The 6406-nt window shown below is 40.3% G+C and overlaps 1 long non-coding RNA gene across 1 annotated transcript; it reads left to right on the top strand.

Moving 5' to 3' along the window:
* Positions 1 to 209: 209 nt before the first annotated feature.
* LOC111609753 lies at positions 210 to 1099 on the top strand. The gene is made up of 3 exons (XR_002753303.1): positions 210 to 568; positions 649 to 945; positions 1017 to 1099. It is a non-coding gene; the product is annotated as an uncharacterized LOC111609753 (long non-coding RNA).
* The last annotated feature ends 5307 nt before the right edge of the window (positions 1100 to 6406 follow it).

Genomic DNA, 6406 nt, shown 5'->3' with positions numbered 1-6406 from the left:
GATCGAATCAGTCATCGGCCCCACTGCAGTCCGTCTCCGTCTTCCGTCCACTTTACGCATCCATCCCACGTTTCATGTGTCCCAAGTCAAACCTGTCCAGACCAGTGCATTGTGCCCTCCTTCCGTGCCCCCGCCCCCCGCCCGGGACATTGATGGGCACCCGGCTTTCACTGTTCGCCGGGTCGTGGACTCCCGTCGGCGGGGTCGTGGGTGGCAGTACCTCGTTGACTGGGAGGGCTACGGCCCGGAGGAACGGTCCTGGGTGCCCGGTTCTTTCATTTTAGACCCTGGACTCATCTCTGACTACCGTGCCTCACTTCCTTCTGGCTCTTTTGGGCCGCCAGGTGGCGGCCGTTGAGGGGGGGGTACTGTTGGGAAGCTGGAGTTTTGGTTTCTGTGGGGCTGCTTTTCTTGTCTCTAGTTATCCACTAGATGGAGCCAGGAAGCTGTGTTGTCCAGAGGGCGGTCTCAGGTGTTCAGCCATCACACCTGCAGCCTATCTGTCATCAGCCAGTGTTTAAGAGAAGCCTGTCACCAGTCCTTCGATGCCTGAGTGTTGCCGTTCATGGTACTCTGTGCCCCTCAGTGTGTGCTCTTGCTGAGTTTTCTAAGTGTTTTACTCAAGCCTCCCTTGTGTTTTCCTTGTAGGTTCTCAGCGGCTGTTACCTTTGTGCCTTATGAGTTTTATCGTTTCACCTCCAAGATTCTTCATAAAGAAACCCCTGGTTCATAAATCCCTACGACTGGTTCTTCTGGCTGATCAAGTCTGTGCTACAACCTGTCCGCCCTCCAATGAAGTGCAACTAACAAACCCTCATCGCCGCCCATTCTCTCTGGATCTCCTGGCTTCAGTTCCAACCCCACCTGGACCCGGCACTCACCCTAGAAACCAAGTTCCAGCACCAGCAGAATACCTCCCCCTGGTGGATCAGTTCCATTTCACTAGTAAGGTCTCCTATTATTCTCTTTTTCACCTTCAGTACAACTTACTCACCTCTCATCTACTCCATCCTCAGAATCCAGATCTCCAGCTGTCCCATACCCCGGGCAAAGAAGATACATTCAAACTCTTTTTACAATAAACTTTATTTAACTGACACTCTCTGTATCCTGAAGTGTATTCTGCATGTGGGTCAAAAGATTAGCCTCAAATTATGACAATAAGCTTCTCTTTGAGAGCCCATATTGAGTGCAGTGAAGTGTGTCGTCTCAGCTTTAAGTCATTACTGGAAAATGGTAATGAGTAAAAGTAGACAGGTCCACGACAACATGTGGATAAGCAAAACATTAATGTTGAATATTAAGTAATAATAATATAATAATAATAATAATAATAATAATAATAATAATAATAATAATAATAATAAGAATAATAAGAATAATAAATTATTTTAATGTACATTATTATTATTATTATTATACATATTAATGTATAATAATAACATTATTATTATTATTATTATTATTATTATTATTCATCTAATGTTTCAGGTGCCTTACATTTTTATATTCTGCCTTTCATCAAGTTGCATGAAAAAATGTTCTAGGTGTGCAGAGTTTTGAAAATTAATTTGTTTTCAAGCTCTGGATCTAAACCTTCCTTCAGATGTTTGCAGAATAAATGTCACAGATTAACATTCCCCACGTTTACCATGGAATATAAACATTGTCGCAAAGGTTTCAGTCATTTCACAGTGTTAGTATTTGTTTCCTCATATAATTATAATTTCATTCTTTCCTTCATATTGACTTATAATTGTTGATATGCGTGCACACATTGGGTGAACACCTTTCATGGTTGAACACCTTTCATTAACTGTCTTCATTGATTTTTGCTGAGAATGAAAGAGCTGGCTGGTGGAGAGGACCTTTTATGATGCGACACCAGGAAGTGGAGGAATCCTGGAGGCTGCTAGAAGCAAGAAACTTTTCTCTGGAGTAGCTAAACATACTAATAATTTGAAACATTTTAGTGTAATAATGTTTTAGCTTCAACATTTATATAGTAGTTATAATTTGTTGGCTGGAATTAGTTCCCTAGGTTTATTCATTTTTTGTATTAGTCTTCGCTCACATTAGTGCAGGGAGAAAATACAAACTCCATGCAGAAAGACCCCAGTTGGAATTCAAACTCAGGATGTTCTTGCTGAAAGGCAACAGTCGCTGCATTTCCATTTCCTTTAAACTATCAGGGTGCGCAGACTGAAATTATACAATCAAATTTACTTAATGGAAAAAAGCCAACTTTAACAAAAATCTCACATTTTTCAATAATGGTTTTTAGGATGAGGTGTTTTATTGGCCTTATGAAAATAGATGTATTTTGCAAAACTGCAATGGAAACAGTTTTTTCACATCACACAAGTCACATGATCAACAGGTGGATGTTACCACTGGCAAAAACCACAAAGAAGACGACAGGAAGTGATAGGAGGATGGCGGCTTGGGTTTGTTTTTTTTCAATGTGCAGCTGGCTCCACTAACACTCACACAGTTCATTGAAAGTTGTGTCATTCGAAGCCATAGCTCTTATGTAAAACCACAACAATTTCTCTGAAACGCAGTTTACTATATGTATGTAACACTGCCATGATTTTTAGTGACTCATGGTGTGAACACGCTTATTCATGTGTGATTTCAATTAAATTTCTTATTTAGACCACAACTGTGGTCTTTCCCTTGTGGGAAATTGTGTTTTTTCATCATTAGTGGAAAATAGACTTGCCCACATTAGAGATGGAAATGCAAGTGCTACCAACTGCACTGCTCTGAAACCTATCAATGCCATTGATTATGAAAATTATTACTCTGCTTCCCCTGTCACTTTTATGCTCAGGAATAAAAGAAGACTTCACTTTATTGCCTATAATATCTTGGAATTTATTAATGTGAATGTACCAATGTTTACATCCGTATGTAAACATTGGTACAAGCTAAATTAAAATCCGTTTATAAAACACCTCCAATGATGTTAACAGTTAACCTCTCTGTCTGTAAACCCAAATTAGTTTACATTGTGTTCCCTTTTCTGCATCCAAGCTGGTTCAATCAAGATCCAAAGCTGGTACTACCCACATATTCATCAGTTGTGCCAGAGGGAACAGCTACCAGAGTCAAGGTGACAATAGCTTTGTTTACACACCTTTAAACTTTAAACTCTACCAAATACAAGATGAAGGTCTAATTGTGAACATATAGCAGGTAACACTGGAAGTATAAAATATTTTTCCCAAAAAGTCTTTAGCTTTCACGTTAAGCTGGACTTTTGCGGCACGACAACATGATTTTGTTGCCTAAGTATCTTTCTGAAAAAAGAGACATCATGCGCAGGCTTCAGTAAACAACAGGAAGGAGCTCTTCACATGCTCTCAGCAGAGAAGTCTTAATCTAAGAGTGAAAACTTCAAAGAATACAAAGACTCCAAAGTAAGATATGAGATTTTTCTTCTGCTGCAGATGTCCAGCCAGCAAAGCAATCTTTTAAAGTCGACGGGAAAGATGGATCTCACTGGTGTGTGGGGGATACTTTACTTCTTGGCATGAGACACGCAAGTTATCAGCTGCAGCAATACTGAAATCATTTGCAGTAAATGCATTCCATAAACTCTGCCACAAACAAGCGACAGAAAGCAGAGATGTTGGTTTGACATCACAGGTGAAAGAGAGAGAAAGCCAATGATTCCTATGTAGTGGTTGAGGTGTTAAATGGCACAAATGAACCTGGGTGGGCAAAATAAAAAGCATTTTGTTTATATAAAACATTGGGATTATGTGCTTGTTTAGAAAACTGGGTCTTTTTCTGCTGTTCTGTGCTGCTGAATTTCTCCAATTCAGCAGAAATGATGGAGGCGAAACAGAGGACCTAACAGGACAGACAAACTCTGGAAGTCCTGCCTGCTGCATTTCAGCTGTGCAGAGTTGTGCTACAACTGCAACACTATTTTGAGTGTCAATGCCAATTTTTGATGTGATATTCCTACACATCAAAAATGTGTAGGAATATCAAAAATGTGTAGGAATATCAAGTAGATAGCATGTTGTAGTGATGGCAACTGCATCAGAGTTTGATTACGCATTCACATCTCTTCAAATCAACTGGACTTTCTAGACAAATGAACCAGAGTTCAATTAAAGCAGACTAAACAGGCCTGGTGTGGATTCACACTAAGTCTTGGTTCAGTTCAAGTGAACTTTGTTGTGGTTTGAATGCAGATGATGATGCCAAGTGGAACAGAGACAGCTCCAAAAATCAGGAAGCAGGTCAAAGGGCCCTGCGTGTTCAGTCCACAGCCTTGGACATTTGCCCCTCAAAACTGTTGCTCCTGCCCTGACTGATAAACCAGATTCATCAGTCAACAAAATTGACCCTGATTTTTTGTTCAAGGTCAATTTGTCCCTGAACAGTATATGTGTCTCAAGTTCAAACAGATTCTGATTCTGAGAATTGATTTCGACAGTTCGGTTCGACCATGCAGAGCTGTTTAAGTGCATGGCATTCTGGGAAAATACAACCAAAACATACACGTTTGTCTACCAGTAGATAGGGTCTTTGTCAAACAGGGTCCTCTTGAAAAGCAAAATGTAGCAATATCCTCCTTAGTCTCAGTAGAGTGTTTGAAAAGTTTAAAGGTTCAGTCATTTTGTTGGCACAATAAAAACAGACTTTTAGATTCTTCATGTGTGGGTGCTTCATATTTTCCTGTGGCGTCTGTCGAAGACAGCTGTAGATTTGATTTCCCTGCTGCTGAACAGCGACAGCAGAACAGAAGCAGCTGCATCAGACGGACTGCTTGATGTGTTCTGCATAGCAAATTATCGAGTTAGGTTTCTGGATTGATGGAATAAAAGGGAAGGCGCGCCGCTTGGAAACGTTTCCGCACACATCCAGGAGATTGTCGAACCTGGAGGCTCGCAGACAAAGACGGGTGTGGAAACATCTTCAGGAAAAACGGAGCCAAAGTTAGTTATCTTCATTGTAGGTCTGTTGTAGTACACATGACTCCTAAGAAGTCTCCACTGTGCACATTCTTTGTAACAAACCATTTAATGAATTACCAGTTGGGTTAAACGCTTTCCCCAGAACATGACACTCTGCAAAGTATATCTAGCGTACATTGGGGTCTCGTGTTGTAGAGCATTGTCCGTCCTGTTTGAGGTGGAAAAAGGCAACAACTGGCTTCAAACATTTTCCAGAGCTATAAATGTTTTTTCTTTGAATTTCTTTATAAAGAATTTGTAACAGCCTCCCCACCATATTTTTTAAGAGCATTACAGAATAGAACATGATGTTTCTAATAATTATCTAATATATGTTTATCTTAATTTCTTATTATTTTGGTGAAGCAGATTGCATGCTTTGCCACCACCGACATGGCCGATGCCACGTGTCAGATCGCTACAAATGATATTAGTGGGCCATGTTTGACAGTGACTACCAAAGAAGCATTTCAATATTTCACACAGAAACACATAGGGCTATTGCTTATTTATTCAAGCAATTTCAGCTTTATGCGTCACGATGGCTTAAGTCGTTTTAGCTTCTCCTATAACAATTTAGGGGGATGCAAAGCAACATAAAAAAAGACATTTCTAAACCTAAATTTGCTGATTTGTACATTTCCAACCAGTTTTTCAAAGTAAATACATCATGACTAATTATCTAGTCAGTAAGCCAAGTATTTCAGTAAGTTTGAGCCAGAGTAGTTTCTATGCATAGATGTTTTGTTCCGGATGTAAGTTGTGGGCAGCATAATTGTTTTTGCGCAAAAAGGTATGCAATTATATGTGTATGCTTAAAAACCTAAGTCCGTTCCGATGTCTAGCACATGCTGTGTAATTGACATCCCCAGAGCTCATACACAACAGGCAGCTTTGGTCCCCACATCTTTTTTAAATGCCACACTTTGTTGTTTCTAAAGAGAGATGCATACAAAAATCGCCTGTAGCAGTAGTTGAGTGCTTCCTTTTGTTTTTATCCCCAATCAATGCAAAAACACTAAATATTACTAAGTCTCCAGCAAAACAGACAAATGTTGCTTGATTCATCACCAGTTATTTTATATATATATACACAGACACAAAGTCTTAAGAGGTGTCTTGAAAAATCACAAAATATAACGATAAAGTTTCTAAGTGCTTCTTTCCTCCAGCTGCTCTTAGCCCTCCCACTCATCCCCGAACTCGGCCGTGCCTCTCCGCCTCTTGGTTCCACCCAGTTTGTTGGAGGTTTTCATAATTTTGCTTCACGCTTTCACAGGGGGATTAGTTGCACTTTTGTCTTATGCTGCACAATACAGAAACTGTCTGCTGTGATGAAGATTCCCTCAGTTGAGCAGGTTAGACACTCAGAGATGCTCCAACAGGAGCACAGCCTGACCTACTTTCTGATGATCATTTTCGGCCGACTT

This window comes from Xiphophorus maculatus, chromosome 1 (genome assembly GCF_002775205.1).
Source record: "Xiphophorus maculatus strain JP 163 A chromosome 1, X_maculatus-5.0-male, whole genome shotgun sequence".
Lineage (NCBI taxonomy): Eukaryota > Metazoa > Chordata > Actinopteri > Cyprinodontiformes > Poeciliidae > Xiphophorus > Xiphophorus maculatus.
This window is presented reverse-complemented; position numbering and strand designations above follow the sequence as displayed.